The sequence below is a fragment of the Megascapheus bottae genome, chromosome 26 (genome assembly GCF_031878675.1).
Source record: "Megascapheus bottae isolate mThoBot1 chromosome 26, mThoBot2.hap1, whole genome shotgun sequence".
Lineage (NCBI taxonomy): Eukaryota > Metazoa > Chordata > Mammalia > Rodentia > Geomyidae > Megascapheus > Megascapheus bottae.
In genome coordinates, this window is record NC_143534.1 from 3,675,202 (window position 1) to 3,691,430 (window position 16,229).

Genomic DNA, 16,229 nt, shown 5'->3' on the forward strand with positions numbered 1-16,229 from the left:
TGTATACAAATCAAATTTATGCCTGAGTAACAAACTCGGAAATACTGTGCTTTCACCAAGTATTTCACTTTAACAACTCAGGCAAACCACCGTAAGCTATTTCTTGTATAGCTTGATTACAAAACTGCCTGTCGGTATATTAAGCTAGGGAAAAAGCCACAACCATTTCAACTTCTGTAAATTACCCTGACTGTCAATTAGGGGAGCCAGCAAGGTTGGGGAAGTATGAAAATTGCATACTGTATAGACAATCTGACCGCCGAAAGAAGTGAGCATCATTCTCCCCTGCCCTGTGGTCCGTGCAAACTACAAGTTAGCACACATGCTTAGGCCCATGTTCAACAGTTCACTGACACTGCGAGCACTGTAAGAACCGTGAAAGAAAAACTCAGAGGTCAAAAATGCCTCGAACGGTTACCCTGACCGCTCAAACGGCCATCACTGCCACGACAGATGTCACACTCTAGCGTGTGTACACATATATATATATTTATTTATTTATTTATTTATTTTTTACCAAGTGGCTGCGCTGCAGTGAGGGGAAATTCTTCCCATTAGCCAATTGCGGGCAACCTCTCCACCTTCCAGGTTCCGTGGGACGGTCTCCAAGGAGGGGCTGGTAAACCACCCCAAAGCCTGCCGTCTCTCGACGCTCACGTCAGTTAAAATTCGGGCCCTCGTTCCCGAAGGGTCGGGAAGAAAACCTCCTCTCGCGGCCTCTACTCCAAGTTGCAGGGCCACAGTCCTGCGTACCGAGGACCCCGAGCGGAACCCCGGTGGGAAGAGGCGCCGGCCCCGGCCCCCGCGACCCACGCCGGGAACCCGCCCCGGCCGGGTCCACTCGAGCCGCGGGATCCCCACTTCCTGGTTCTCGGGGACCGCGATTCCCTCCCCGAGCCGGCCCGCCCGGGAGGCACCGAGGGGGCGAGGCCGGGCGCCGCACTGCGGGTCCCGGCGCCCGCCCGGCCCGCGCCCCCAGCCCAGCCCCGTCCTGGCTCCCCCCACCCCCCGCCGCCCCGCGCACCGGAACAGCCCAGGGCCCCAGGCCGCAGGGGCCGCCCTGGGCGCGCCGGACCTCGCCGGAGCGCGGCCCGGCCCCAGCCCTGCGGGGCCCCGGCCGACCCCGGCTCGCAGGGCTCCCTTCGCCGCCCGGCCTAACGCGGCCGGGCCGAGCCCCGCACCGCCTGGACCCCCCCCCCCACCGGCCGTTCAGGTCCCCCTCGGGGCCCGGCGGCGGGCGGTCCTCCCCACCCGCCGCCCGGCCGCGGCCCGCCCCGACCCCAGCCCGGCCCGGCCCTGCCCCGGTCCGCCCCGGCAGGGCCCCGACCGCCGCGGGGCCGCGTCCCTCCGGGAAGATGGCGGCCCCGTGACAGGCGGGCGCGGATGCGGGTCCGGGCTCGGGCCGGGAAGGGCGGTCGCCCCGCCGGGGGGGCCGAGGGAGGCTGGCTCACCTGTCAGCGCCGGCCGCCCCGCCCGCCCGGCCGCCCGCCCGCCCGCCCGCGGGCTCCTCGCCGCAGCCCCGGTACCCGGCGACCGCGCCACACGCGGGGACGGCCGAGGAGGGATACGGCAGGAAGAGGCGGCACGGCCGGGCCGGGCCGGGCACAGGAAGGGAGAGCGGCGGCGGGCTAGCAGCAGCGGCGGCGGATTCTTCCCCTTTCGGGCCCGAAATTGTCTCCACCTCGAGACTCGGGATCCCCAACGCTCCTTCCCGTTCGCATGAGAACACACAGCCCTCACTTCCGGGGACCTGCGGAAGTCCCGCCCAGAGCGCGTCCCCGTGCCCTCGCGCGCCCCCGCGCCCTGCCCCGGCGCACTCGCCCACCGGGCCGGCCGACCGGCCCTTGGCGCCTCGGAGCGCCTGACGTCACGGCAGCGCGGCGCCGTGATTGGATACTCGCGAAAGCCGCAGGGCTCTCCCACGTCTCGGGGCCTCTGCGCGCGCACCCTCTTCAGCCCTCGGTGACTGGCGCGTGCGCGCACGTCGCCCGTCCCGCGCCGCCGCGCGCGCCCCTCCCTGTCCCGCCCCACGCCGGCCGCCGCGGCCCACGCACGCCCCGCCCGCCCCGCCCCGCCGCCGTGGTCGCGGGGTGAGCTCCCGGGGCCCCGAGCGCGCCGCGCGGGCCTGCGGCGAGACCCTGGCCCTGCCCGGCTCTTCCCGGGCACTCGATCCCCGGCCCGGCCCGCGGCCCCTGCCCCACCTCACCCCCGCCCCGCCTGCCCTCCCGGGCGGCCCCCCGCCCGGCCCGCGCAGCCCGGGACGACCACCTCGGCGTCTCCTGGGACCACTACCCGGGCCTGCCCGGGGAGGCCCGCGCCGGAGGCCGGGGCAGGGGGTGTGGGAGGCCCGTGCGTGGAGGCCGGGGGCGGTGGGAGGCCAGGAGGGTGTGGGAGGCCCGTGCGTGGAGGCCGGGGGGGTGGGAGGCCCGTGCGTGGAGGCTGGAGGCCCGTGCTTGGAGGTTGGAGGCCGGGGGGGTGTGGGAGGGAGGCCCGTGCTTGGAGGCTGGAGGCCAGGGTGGTGTGGGAGGGAGGCCCGTGCGTGGAGGCTGGAGGCCGGGGGGTGGGAGGCCCGTGCGTGGAGGCTGGAGGCCGGGGAGTGGGAGGCCCGTGCGTGGAGGCTGGAGGCCGGGGGTGGTGTGGGAGGGAGGCCCGTGCGCGGCGGGGGAGGCCGGTTGGAGCAGGTGAAGCTGCTCTCAGTAGCTCCTGACTTGAATGAGTTCCTGAGGGGGAAGGGGACAAAGGGAAGTCGGCCGCTTCCTTCCTCAAGGCTTGACCACGGGTCCTGCCTGCCCACCCGCTCCGGCTGACGGTACCCACGACATATGGGTCACCCCAGCTTTGACCCAGGTTTCTGCATCCACGTGTAACCGTGCCGCTTGTTTGCGCTTACTCGGTATCCCAGCCCTGAGAATTCCCCTACGTGGAGTGGATCGGGTTCCCTCCTCAGTGTTCCTGCCCACGCTTTTCTTTTTCTTTTCTTTTTTTTATTGTAATTAGTAAAAGGGTTACATGATATTCACCAGATAGAAGGCGCATTACTTCACATACATTGATACCCTTTCACACGTCTTGGTCCCCATGTCCCTCCCCCACCCCACCCCCCACTCTTTTGTGATACTTTGTCACATAATAGCTGAAACTTCGCGAGTTAAATAATTACCATGTTTCTAAGAATAATTATGTAAGACAGATTTCCTCTAAAAGCATACTTCGGAAAAAATAGTATTAAAACTCTTCCCCTCCCCCTAGTAATTTTGCCTAGGGTTACTTCTGTCTGGTTATCAAGTCTGGCCATTGGCCTCAGTTCCTGTCATTCATGATGCATGCCTAAAACAAACATCTCTCCACCTTTTAGTCCCAATCTTCCTTGGCTCCCTGCTAATTTTCCGCCAAAAGTCAAGTCCCATTAGGTGTCATGGAAAGAAACTCCTTTGTCCTAGCCTGATCTCAGCCTAGTCCCCTTCCCTTCCCACTGCAGGTTTAGACGGGCTAACTCCTAACCTGTTCGTACGTGATATGTCTATCACACACACCCACAAACAGCCTGGGACGTGACTCGGTGTCTCCCAACCATGTACAAGGTCCAGTGTTCCAACCCCAGAACTCTTGACGGATAGGAGGCGTGGAAGGGGAGGCGCAGGCTTACACCTGTAATCCCAGCTACTCTGAGTCTGAGATCTGAAGATCACCTTTCAAAGCCAGTCGCTCTAGTGAACAGCCAGAAAACCGGAAGTGGGACTGTGACTCAAAGTAGCCTTGGGTAGAAAAGCTCAGTTCAAGACCTATGACCAACTTTAAAAAAAAAAAGAGAGAGGCAAGTCCTCATGAGACTTGGGATTCTGAGCACCTCAAGCCCTAAAAGGGGGGTTTCTCCTTGCCTCAAGTATCCTCCACTGACCTCTAGTCAAATCTTCCTTATTTTTTTTCAAGCTACAGGTCAAACATCAACCGTACAAGTCCTTTTCTTTCCACAATCCAGTTTCTCTCCTGGGTCTTCTTAGAATGATTTTCAGCTGACATTACTGTTGTCCCAACCAAAGGATAAATTCTCTAGGGTCAGAGATAGCAAGTAGTACCTATTGAATGAATGAATTGAATTAATGAATAAAGATAGTACTCCCTGTTTGGCCTAGTGGTAGAGTGCTTGCCTAGCATGCACGAATGCCCAGGTTCGATTCCTCGGTACCACATACATAGAAAAAAGCTGAAAGTGGTGCTGAGGCTCAAGTGGTAGAACTCTAGCCTTGAGAAGTCCAAGGACAGTGCTCAGACCCTGAGTCCAAGCCCAAGACTGGCCAAAAAAAAGAGATAGTACTCCCTTAGCAAAGGCTAAGTTTTAACTGACATCTGAGAACATTATCTTTTTTAAAAATACTCCTGGCAGAAACCTTTTTTCCTCCTTAGTATATCACTGAACATTATGTTAGCAAATTATTTAAATTCATTGTTTTAAGAGTTTATTTCTAATGATTTAAAACTATTCATTTGCCCACTAATTAAGCAAATATTCACTAAGTACTTAACGCTGCCTTAGGGATTGCTGGGTGACTCAAAAAGAAGAGCCACGTGGAAGAAAAAGCCAGCAAGTAAACAGGAATAAAGAGAGGAAAGCTGGCACCTGTGGTTCAAGCTGCTAATCCTATCTACTCAGGTGGCTGAGATCTGAGGCTAGAGGTCTGAAGCTAACCCAGGCAGGAAAAGCCCATGAGATTTTTATCTCCAATTAGCCACCTAAAACATGGAAGTGGAGCTGTACCTCAAGTGATAGAGTACCAGGCTTCAATGAAAAAGTAAGGGACAGCATCTGCTGACTTCAAGCCCCAGTACTGACACACAAAAATTTTTTTAAAAAAAATAGCCAGGTGCCAGTGGCTCACACCTGTAATCCTAGCTCCTCAGGAGGGCTGAGATCTGAGGACTGAGGTTCAAAGCCATCCCAGGCACAAAAGTCCAAGAGACTCTTATCAACATTAACAACTCAAAAACCAGAAATATTGTGGCTCAAAGTGGTATAGCACTGGCCTTGATCGAAAAAGCTTAGGGAAGGATGGCACCCAGGCTCTGAGTTCACAACTAATAATAATATAGTGAGTGTAGAACTTCCAAGGGGAGATTCTAAGCCTACTCAGGAAGGAAGCAGAAAATGATAACTAACTCATAGACAGGGCATAGGGATTACCGACAAGCCTTACACACAGAAGGAACAACTTCGGTAAATAAGATTGTGTTATGAAGAAAGAAAATGTTCTGTGGAGTATCTCCTGCGACAAAAGGGAGCAGAACAAAAACATAATAAGGAATTGGTGTCCTCAAAAATAAAATGGAAGGCTGGGAGTTTGGCCTAGTGGTAGAGTGCTTGCCTAGCATGCATGAAGACCCAGGTTCGATTCCTTAGTACCACATACATAGATAAAAGCCAGAAGTGGTGCTGTGGCTCAAGTGGTAGAGTTCTAACCTTGAGAAAGCCCAAGGATAGTGCTCAGGCCCTGAGCCCAAGCCCAGGACTGGAAAATAAGTAAATAAATAAATAAATAAAATGGAAGTACCACAATGAATAGTTACATTAGAATACTTGGAATTAAAAAGATGCATGAGCTCACACTAATACTTGGAAATATAAGTAAAAAAATAGTATATATGAGGAAGGAAAAGGGAAAGCTCTTCTGTATAGTAGACTGTTGGCTAATAAATGAAGAAATAATTTTAAAAACACTGTTGCAACTATCATAGGATTTACGCTAGTAAGACTCATAAATGCTAAAACCATTGGGTGAAAGTTTACTAAGGAACAGATTATGTCCAATATTCCTATGCTAATTAATTGCTTCTTGATTTCAAAGATAGAAATTTCAAATTTTCACAGTGGACAAGTAATCTAATGCCAGCTTGGAATCTGATGATTTGGGCAGGAAAAGAAACCTGACAAAGTGGACAGTTTTAAATCCAGCATTCATGGACTCTCAACTTCTTTTAAGAAATGAAAGGGACCAGGCCCCACTGACTCATGCTTGTAATCCTAGGTATTCAGGAGGCTGAGAGCTGAGGATCCCAGTTTGAAGCCAGCTTGGGCAGAAAAGTCTCCAGGAGACTCACTTATTTATTTACTTATTTATTGTTAGTTGTGGGACTTGAACTCTGGTCCTAGGTGTTGTCCCTGAGCTCTTGAGCTCAAGGTTACTGCCCTACCCCCTTGAGCTACAGCCCCACTTCCCATTTTTAGTGGTTAATTGGAGATAAGAGTCTCAGACTTTGTTCTTGGGCTGGCTATGAACCTTGATCCTCAGATCTCAGCCTCCTGAGTAGCTAAGATTACAGGTGTGAGCCACCTCGCCCAGCTCCCATGAGACTCTTAACTCCAATTAAAAACTGGAAGTGGGGGCCTGGAGTTTGGCCTAGTGGTTAAAGTGCTTGCGTAGCATGCATGAAGACCCGGGTTCAATTCCTTGGTACCACATACATAGAAAAAAGCCGGAAGTGGTTCTGAGGCTCAAGTGGTAGAGCTCTAGCCTTGAGAAAGTCCAAGGACAGGGCTCAGGCCCTGAGCTCAAGCCCAGGACTGGCCAAAAATAAATAAATAAAATAAAATGATTATTTATTAAAAAAAAAAAACTGGAACTAGAATTTGAGCCTCTACAATGGTGGAAGTAAGAAGTGGTTCCAGGTCCATTCTTACCTACCTGATGTATGAGAAATATAGCCAGTCATCTGTATATTTCCTCTCCTTTTGTGAATGCCATGGAGATCACTGTTTTTGTTTTTTTTGTTTCTTTTGTCAACTTTATAAACTTAGATACCATGTAACTACTACATTAAAATTGTCCATAGATCAGTTATATTACAGTCATGAGTTCCTCTAAATATACTTGAGTCACTTTGATTAAACTTGGAAAACAGGTTGAACATGGTGGTACATGCCACCATGTAGCAGACAGAAGGCAGACAAAGAAGGATCTTTGTTTTTTGATACTCACACTGTGTGTGTGTGTGTGTGTGTGTGTGTGTGTGTGTGTGTGTGTGTGTGTGTGTGAATTTTAGTTAATTAAAAGCAATTAGGGCTGGGAATGTGGCTTAGTGATAAAGTACTTGCCTAGCATGCATGAAGCCCTGGGTTTGATTCCTCAGTACTACATAAACAGAAAAAAAAAAAATGTGGTGCTCCAGCTCAAGTGCTAGAGTACTAGCCTTCAAAAAAGAAGCTCGAGGACAGCACTCGGTCTCAGAGTTCAAGCCCCGGGACTGGGGTGGGGTGGAGGAGGGGGAAAAGGGTAGTAGTTATAGTAATAGAAATGGTGCGTGTTGCAGTGGCTCACGCCTGTAATCCTAGCTACTCAGGAGGCTGAGATCTAAGGATCGAAGTTCAAAGCCAGCCCAGGCACTAAAGAACGTGAGACTCTTATCTCCAGTTAACCATTAGAAAACAGAAAATGGGGCTGTGGCTCAAAGGGTATGGTGGTACGCCCAGCCCGGAGTTCAACTGACAAAAAAAAAAAAGCATTGTACTCATAAACTGACATGTTGAATTGAAACCCCTTTTACAGTTACTTAAAGATAAATTAAGGAAACAGTGAAAATGAAACTCAAAGACTAAATAATTTACCCAAGATTTCCTTATAGGTAAACAAAAAGTCTAATGGGAGTTGGCAGCATGGTCCAGTTGATAAGAGTGCTAACCAATGAGTTGAAAACATCAGATCAGATACTGAGTTCAAGTCCTGGTGTCAGACCAAGAAAGAGAGAAAAAGAAAAAGCCATTGTAACTCCAAACTCTGTGCCTTTTGGACTGTAAGATCTTGTGTTGTGTCTTTTGCCAGCAGAATGGAAGTTCCATCCCCAGCATGGAAATTTCACATTTCACTCAGTGGAAATTTTTTTTGCTATATACCTTGCTTAACATAGCAAGGTGGAAGACAAATAGCTTTCTATATAAAGAAGTAATCAGACTAAATATATTGCTCTGTGATAGTTCGGCCAAAATGTGATATCTTAGTTCAGAGAAGAATAGCTTCAATTCCACTGGAAGATATAAATGTGTCTTGTGAGCTTGTCTCTGGTTATATAACCTTTGCTAAATGAAGATGAGTTATTTGACATCTATTGAAAGTCAGAATTACTTCAGTCTTGAGATCTTGGACCCATCACTATATCGTAATCAGGGTGCTTAAGTTCAGGCAACTGTGGCTGGCTTATCTTGATATGCATACACCACCTGTCTCCCCAATACATGATCACTTCCCAAGACAGTTCAATGCAAACCCATCAAGTTTCATTCTGGTCTTAAGCACTGCACTATTCATCATGGGATCTACAATGGAACATTTAATTTTTTAATACATAAAAGAAAACCTACATGTTAATATGGGCTGCATTTATGGATGAAACTCTTCAATTATTTAACAATTCACAAAATGTGCTTTATGGTTTTTAAAGCATTATGGATATGAAACATAGAAGAAGAACTTAGCCAGCAGTGTTGGAACTTCAAGAAATGGTAGATTTCCTTAGAGGAAAGTGTTTCCAACAGGAAAAATAGTATGAGGTTGGCCTTTCTAGGGAACAAAGAGAAAACTGGGCCCTGTGGGTCACTGCAGGCATGATGGGGCAGGCAGCCAGAGGCAGAGTGAGAGGCAGAAGGTAGGCATGGGCTGCATGGATGTTCAGCACTGGACAGAAGAAGTTCAACTAAATCCTGAAGACCATTTTGAAGATTTGGGAAATGTGAGCCTCCCTTGGAAGTTGTTTAGTGTAGGTGAGGAGGGGTGATTGACTCAAATGCTTCAGGGAAGGGACTGACAGTTGGGTGAACCATTCAGATACTATGACCTAAAGTTAGCAAAAATTCTGGCCCAGGTAAGAAGGCTGAAGGAGGAGAGGAAAGAGGAGGCAACATTCCCTTGAACTCCAATCAACCCACAAGCAAATCAGACTGCTGTATGGGAAGGAGGGTGGGCTAGAAGCTTGGAGAAATAAGGGTTGTAAAAATGGCTGGGAAGAATGCACTTGGAGCTGGCACTGGAGGCTAACTCCTGCAATTCTAGCTACTCAGGAGACTGAGATCTGAAGATTTCAATTTAAAGGCAAGCCAAGAACCAAAGAACATGAGACTGATCTCCAATCAACCACCAGAATGACTGACAAAAAAAGGTACTTAGAAGAAAGTGAATGATGATGACATCTTCTTTACTGCTTAGTCACAGATGTTAGGGACTTGGCTTACTTTGCTTCTTCTTCAAAGTCTGTATGTATTCTACTTACGGAAACTCTTTTCCTAATGTTGTCAAAAACTAATGGAACAAGAAGCTTGATATTTCCCCTCCCCTGCCATTCTTTTTTTTTTTTTTTTGGTCAGTTGTGGAGCTTGAACTCTGGGCCTGGGCACTGTCCCTGAGCTCTTCAGCTCTAGGCTACTACCTTACCCCTTGAGCCACAGCACCACTTCTGGTTTTCTGGTGGTTAATTGGAGAGAAGAGTTTCACGGTCTTTAGTGCCTGGGATGGCTTTGAACTGCAGTCCTCAGATCTCAGCCTCCTGAGTAGTTAGGATTACAGGCGTGAGCCACCGAATCTAGCAAGTCATTCTTTTTAAGTGATTGCTTTACTACTTGGTGGTATGACAATCTAGTTGCAATATCAATTCGGGTTGTGGTAATCTGGTGTCATATACAGCATGTTTAAAAAGCAAAATAATCATGCAATACTGGCTCACACATGTAAACCTAGTTACTCAGGATGCAGATATCTAAGGATCAATTAAAAAGAGGGAATGAAGGTATGGCTCAAGTGGTGGAGTGCTAGCATCAAAAAAGAATGCCAAATGAAACAAGGCCTTGAATTCCAGTACCTACACACACACACACACACACACACACACACACACACACACACACAGTAATGCTTTTTTCCTGTGATTTCAGAACACTTTTTTTTTTAATTTGCCAGTCCTGGGGCTTGAACTCAGGGCCTGGGCATTGTCCTTGAGCTTTCTTAAGGCTAGAGCTCTCCCACTTGAGACCCAGCACCATTTCCAGCTTTTCTATGTATGTGGTACCAAGGAATCGAACCCAAGTCTTCATGCATGCTAGGCAAGCACTCTACCACTAGACCAAACTCTCAGCCCCAGAATACATATTTTTGAGATAAACAAAGAAAACATTCGAACCATATCCTTTCATTGTTTGAAATTCTTCATGTTATCTATTTTGCTTTGACTTATATTCCCTATACATGGAACTATGTTACATGGTGCATTTGAAAAGATTCTCATATGTTTGTTAGCCTTTTCTAGCCATCCTCAAGCTATTTTACAAGCACCTGAGGGATACTGTTTTGAACTGGAACAATTAGTGGATGAGTATCCTAAGGAAAATATAGAATAGAGGTGGGATTGGAGGAGGATGTGGGAGGAAGGACTTCCCAGAGTGCTGGAATTTCCTAAGAGATGAGTCTTTCATTTCTCTCAACCCTGATTCCCATTTCCTTCTCTCCTTGACCAGATCCATTTCCCCAAATCCTCATTCCTATAGAATAATTCATTTTTAGCAGAGATCCTCCTTTCCAAACACCCTATTCAATATAGTCTCAGATGAAGAGAGTGACACGGATGTTGCTCCCCCGAGGCAGAGTTTCTCTAGACAGTGGGGAATCTGAATAGGAAAATCATAATAGATGGGAAGTTCTAATAACGTTAATATTTAATGGCTGTTTTAGAATCATGCTATCCTCTCTTGGGTCACTCAGTGGTAAAGTCAGCTGATGCCATAGGCCATGCCAGCAGCCTTGTGGAGAGCACTATGTGATGACAAGTTAGCCTCCTGCACACAGCCGTAGAGACCCTCTCAGAAGTGAACTCTCCAGCCCTAGCAGAGCCTGCTGCTGCACAGCCTGAGCTGACTTCTTGACTGAAGGCTCAGGAGGTGCCTAGAGTCCAGTCTACCAAGCTAAGCTGCTCCCGAATTGCTAATTCTGGTGGACCTCTGTTCATTTACATGATTTTGAGGGTTGCATTCATCCAGCCTTCTTCCTACTTTCCTTTTCATGTATCTCTTTGAGAAATACATTGATGCTTTTCCTAAGAAAGCTGGCATTTTGAATCATACAAAGTTAGGGAAATAAGCCCAGTGCTAGTGGCTCAGTCTGTAATCCTAGCTATTCGAGTGAGATCTGAATTGTGGCTGGAAGCCAACATGTGCAGGAGACTTAGATCTCCAATGAACTACTCAAAAAAGGCCAGAAATGGTGCTGTGGCTCAAGTAGTAGAGCATTAGCCTTGAGCACAGAGAGGCTCAGGAACAGCACTCAGACCCTGAGTTCAAACCCCAGGGCTGGCAAACAAACAACAACAAAAAGCTAGGGAAATAAAGTTCCCTTTAAAGTAAGCCTTCTACTTCATGGTGTTGGCAGAATGGGAGGGAGCATAAAAGCAAGGTATAGGCTTTGAGAGATTCCATTTCTGTCCTTAACTTTTGCCAAATTATGTAATCTATTTTGGCCTTGTTTCTCCTAATTGTTAAATCAAAGGACTGAATTAGAAAGTACTACTATAGCTAAACAGCAGAGACATTTATTATTATTATTATTGTTATTATTGTTATTATTATTATTATTATTGTGGTACTGAGGACGAATGCCAGTCATATACTCTACCCTGTGAGTCAAGCCCTCCACACCTTGTGTTTTGTTTTTGTGATAGGGTCTTGCTAATTTTGCCCCTGCTGGCACATGGAGTTCAAGTTTCTCCTACTTCCAACTTCCATCTTTGAAGTGGCTAGTGTTACAGATTTGTACAACCATATCTGAATACCTAATACCAAATTTTAATAAAAAACTGAAAAATTTTTGGCAAAACATTCATCAATGAGAGATTTAAGATGACCTGAAATGTAAACTTATGTAACACTGATTTCTGAAACACTTTGGTCTGCTGGTCTCCAGAAGCATCTGTAATTCAGACTGAAAAGGGAGCAAGAACCAACATTTCATCATTAAACTAGGATATCTTGCCAATTCATGTCAACAAACAGATAAAAAGTTTGTTCTGCTTCTTTCAGGCATGGGAAATTTTGGCACAGTTGCACTTGCAATACAAACAGCAGAATGTGATGGTTCTTGGGGTAATAGGCTGGGCAGTGAGTGACCCACATATTCTAACAGAGAGCTTCAAACTGTCCCAGTTAACAGGCATGTGCGGTGCAGTCCTAGGAATGAAGGAAGATGTGACTTAAGGCCCTGGAGAATATAAGGTTCTACTGTTCTGAAGGACCGTGCTTTCTTAACTGACTTGATTATAGTAGCATCTTTAAACATAAAGCTCCCTGGCTGAGCCACAGCTGCTCATGACTATAATCCAGCTACTCAGGAGGCTGAGATCTGAGACCTGAGATTCAAAGCCAGCCTGCATAGGAAAGGTCTGTAAGATCCTTATCTCCAACTAACTACCAAAAAGCTGAAAGTGGTTCAAGTGGTAGAGCATCAGTCTTGAGTGAAAACGCTAAGGGACAAAACAAAACATGCAGGGTTTTTAGAAATATAAATTTCTAGACCGCCAGCTCAAGATTTTGGATCTAATAAAAGTATTCTTTCGGCAAGGAGTTTGGCCTGGTGGTAGAGCGCTTGCCCAGCATGCACGAGGACCTAGGTTCGAGTCCTGGGTACTACATACATAGAAAAAGCCAGAGGGGCTGGGAGTTTGGCCTAGTGGTAGAGTGTTTGCCTAGCATGCACTAAGTCCCGGGCTCAATTCCTCGGTACCACATACATAGAAAAAATGGTGCTGAGGCTCAAGTGGTAGAGCTCTAGCCTTGAGAAAGTCCAAGGACAGTGCTCAGGCCCTGAGCTCAAGCCCAGGACTGGAAAAAAAACAAAAACAAAAAAAAAAAAAAGAAAGAAAGAAAAAGCCAGAAATGATGCCATGGTTCAAATGGTAGAGCTATAGCTCAAGGACAGTGCTCAGACCCTGAATTCAAGCCCTGGGACTGCCAAAAAAAAAAAGGTACTCTTTCCCATAATTTTTCCTACAAGGTATTATACAGAGTTGACTATAATCTCTTAAATGTTTAGTAGAATGCTGCAGTAAAAACTGCCCTGGCCTAAAAATCTTGCCATTAAAATTTAACTGTTTTTTATTATACATTATTCTGAATAGTTTGTACTTATTTCACTGCACAATTAGAAAAGTCACAAAAATATATGCATCAAGTAACCTGTTGTGCCCCTAGGTCAGGGGTGGTACTGTCAGGGCAGCTTGACGGTCTACAGGGCACCTGCTGTGCCCTTAGGTCAGGGGTGGTACTGTCAGGGCAGCTTGACGGTCTACAGGGCATCTGTTGCCTGTTGGGCTGTCTCCTCACTCAGGTGCTGGCTAAGCTTTGGAGTCAGGCTTCCGTTTCAGCTCTATACTACAATCGGTCCTGCCCAGAAATATGGCCTGGTTGGCTAAATTCTTACCACTTCTTTTGCCAGCCTCACCTTCATCCCTGGTCCTCATCCTTTCCTGTTCTTCCTGGAACTGCACTGTTACCACCTTCAGTTTTTGAGAGTCATCTATTGTTTGCTTTTGTTTTTGTGACCCACATTCTTTTCGTCCACTTCCAGGAAGTGAATTTCTGCTTAATTCAACTCTAAACCCTATACTTTGGACTATGGAACATCTCCAAAAATTAACCCACAACACCCGGGTTGGATTCCTCAATGCCACCTACACAGAAAAGGGCAGAAATGGTGCTATGGCTCAAGTAGTGGAGCTCCAGCCTTGAGACAGCCCAAGGACACCAGTCAGGCCCTGAGTTAAAGCCCTAAGACAGCAAGGAAGGAAGAAAGGAAGGAAGGCAGGCAGGCAGGCAGGCAGGCAGGAAGGAAGGAAGGAAGGAAGTAAGGAAGGAAGGAAGGAAGGAAGGGAAGGAAGGAAGAGAAAGTATAATCTCAGCTATGTGCAGTAAGCACCAATAGGAGAATCATTGTCCAAACTAGCCTGGGAAAAAACCAGACCCTAGTTCAAAAATAACCAGAGTGAAAAGGAGTAGAGGTTTTGCTCAAGTGATTCAGCCCCATAAACATAAAGTCCCAAGCTCAAACTGCAATATTTTAAATAAATAAATAAACTAAACAACTAACCCAGGAATATGTCCCATTTTCTTATTTCTTTCTTTTTCTTTTTTGTCTTCTTTTTTGGCAATCGTGGGGCTTGAACTCTGGGTCTTGGCGTTGTCCCCAAGCTCTTTGGCTCAAGGCTACAGCTCTACCACTTGAGCCACAGCGTCACGTTCTGTTTCTTATTTCTTACATTTAGATTTTCAGTTTCAGGACATGCATTTTATGCTCTGCACTGGCTGGAGTCACCTCCCTCCCAGGGAAGGTTGGTTCTGTTTTCCTACAGCTTTCCCACACAGCACAGTCTTACAGGCTCTTTTGTGACCTGGCCCCCTCTCAACCCTCATCCTCAGCTGCTGCCATATAGACAGCCTTTTCCTCTTGGAGGGCTTTTGTCTGCTGGTGCCTCTTACTGAAACATCCTTTTTCTTAGGTTTAGCCAGTGAGCTGTTACTGAGAAACCTCAAGGTGGAGTAGGCACAAAGGCAGAGGGCTGCTGTTAGCTCCTGGTGTCCACCTAGACATGGCAAACTGGTGGTTGGAGGCTGAGTTGTATCATAAAGTGGGAAACAGGATATAGACAAAAGAAAGGAAAGCAGAAGTGAAGCAAGCATGCTGACAATGGGATTATTTACTCAGGTGGAGAGAACTGGATGTGTGCTTTGGAGGGATGGGGGGCTGAAATTTGTATTTTGGAAATACCTTGTTTAAGATAGCCTTAAGTCACCCAAGTTTAAAAAAACAAAAGCAAAACCTTGGTGTCTTCAACACAACAGTGGTTTTGGAACCATCCCAAACTGATGTAGCTACTCAGGGGCTTATAAAGAGAAAACTAGAAAGAATGCAGCAGCAAGTCCTAAGACATACCTAGATTAATTCATTAACATTCATTAGATGTTCATCTTTGAAACTGTAATAATCAGACAAACTCTTTTTTTGGGGGGGGGCAGTTCTGGGCTTTCTCAGGTATAGCACTCCTCCACTTCAGCCACAGCACCACTTCCAGTTTTTTCTACTTAAGTGGTACCAAGGAATTGAACCTGAGTCTTCATGCATGCTAGGCAAGCACTTTACCACTGAGTGCTAAACGCTCAGCCCCAGACAAACTCTTAAGAACTGAATCATTAAAGCTGACAAAAAATGACATTTACAGAGCTGGGAACGTGGCTTAGTGGTTCAATTATGGGTTCAATTCCTCAGGTGGCACATAAACAGAAAAAGCCAGGAGTAATGCTGTGTCTCAAGTAGTAGACTGCTAGCCTTGAGTAAAAGAAACTCAAGGACAGCATCCAGGCTCTGAGTTCAAGCCCCAGGACTGGCAAAAAAAGAAAAAAGAAAGTGGCGCTACCTCCAACGTGGTCCTGCAGCTCTCCTCCCAGACAAAGCCATCCTCTCCTTTCTTGAATGGTAACCCACAAAGAGTTCCAGACTTATTAGTCTGAAAGACACATGCGATGGACCTCTCCCGCTTTACCATTGTGGTAAATATATAGGATGTGTGAAGGGAATCTGTAGTCTCAGAAAAAAAAAATATATATATATCCACCAAATACTTTCAAGTTCCTCTTCCTTTTACCACATTCCCTCTTAGCTTTATGATGCCTGGAGTGTTTCACTCACCTAGATGCACTCAGCCAAGCCTCAGGAACTATGCAAAGCAACCTAGACATTTCAAAGACAAGTGTCCAAAGAGAACTAGAGCATTTGCCCAAGTCCACTTGCATAAGAATTCTCTTTCAATTGCCCCTCTTCCTCTTCCCCGAGTCACATAACTTCTGTCTGCAAGACCCAGACTCAGGGCAGGTGACATCTATGGAATATTATATGCAGAGAGGCATGAGGTATGGGAGAAGGGTCCTGCCCAGTTAGTCTCACTGACTTGCTTCAGATACTGTCTTGGCTTCCTGCCTTGACTGTGAATTTGAAGCAGAGATTTATTCTTTCTGAACTTCAGTTTTCAGCACTGAGCAACTGAGTCAGGTTTCACTCATTAGAGAAGAACTCTTGTTTATTCATCTAGAAAGACATCATTATCGCTGTGTTGCTCTATATCCTTGATAGGAACTATGTACACAACGATATTTTTAAAAGACATAGGATTAGCCCAGAGCTGGGGATGGAAATACCATTCCTAACATTATTCCGAAT

At 47.3% G+C, this 16,229-nt stretch overlaps 1 protein-coding gene across 2 annotated transcripts in view; it reads right to left on the minus strand.

Moving 5' to 3' along the window:
• Larp4b (La ribonucleoprotein 4B) overlaps positions 1-16,229 on the minus strand; it is a 120,122-nt gene that overhangs the window by 59,672 nt on the left and 44,221 nt on the right. Inside the window, exon 1 of one of the 2 annotated variants that reach the window (XM_090318798.1) lies at positions 1,452-1,740. The exons of the other annotated variant lie outside the window; for it this stretch is intronic. The gene's annotated coding sequence lies outside the window, so the exon portion shown is untranslated. Of the gene's footprint in view, positions 1-1,451; positions 1,741-16,229 lie in introns of those variants that run through there. 2 annotated transcript variants of the gene reach the window in all.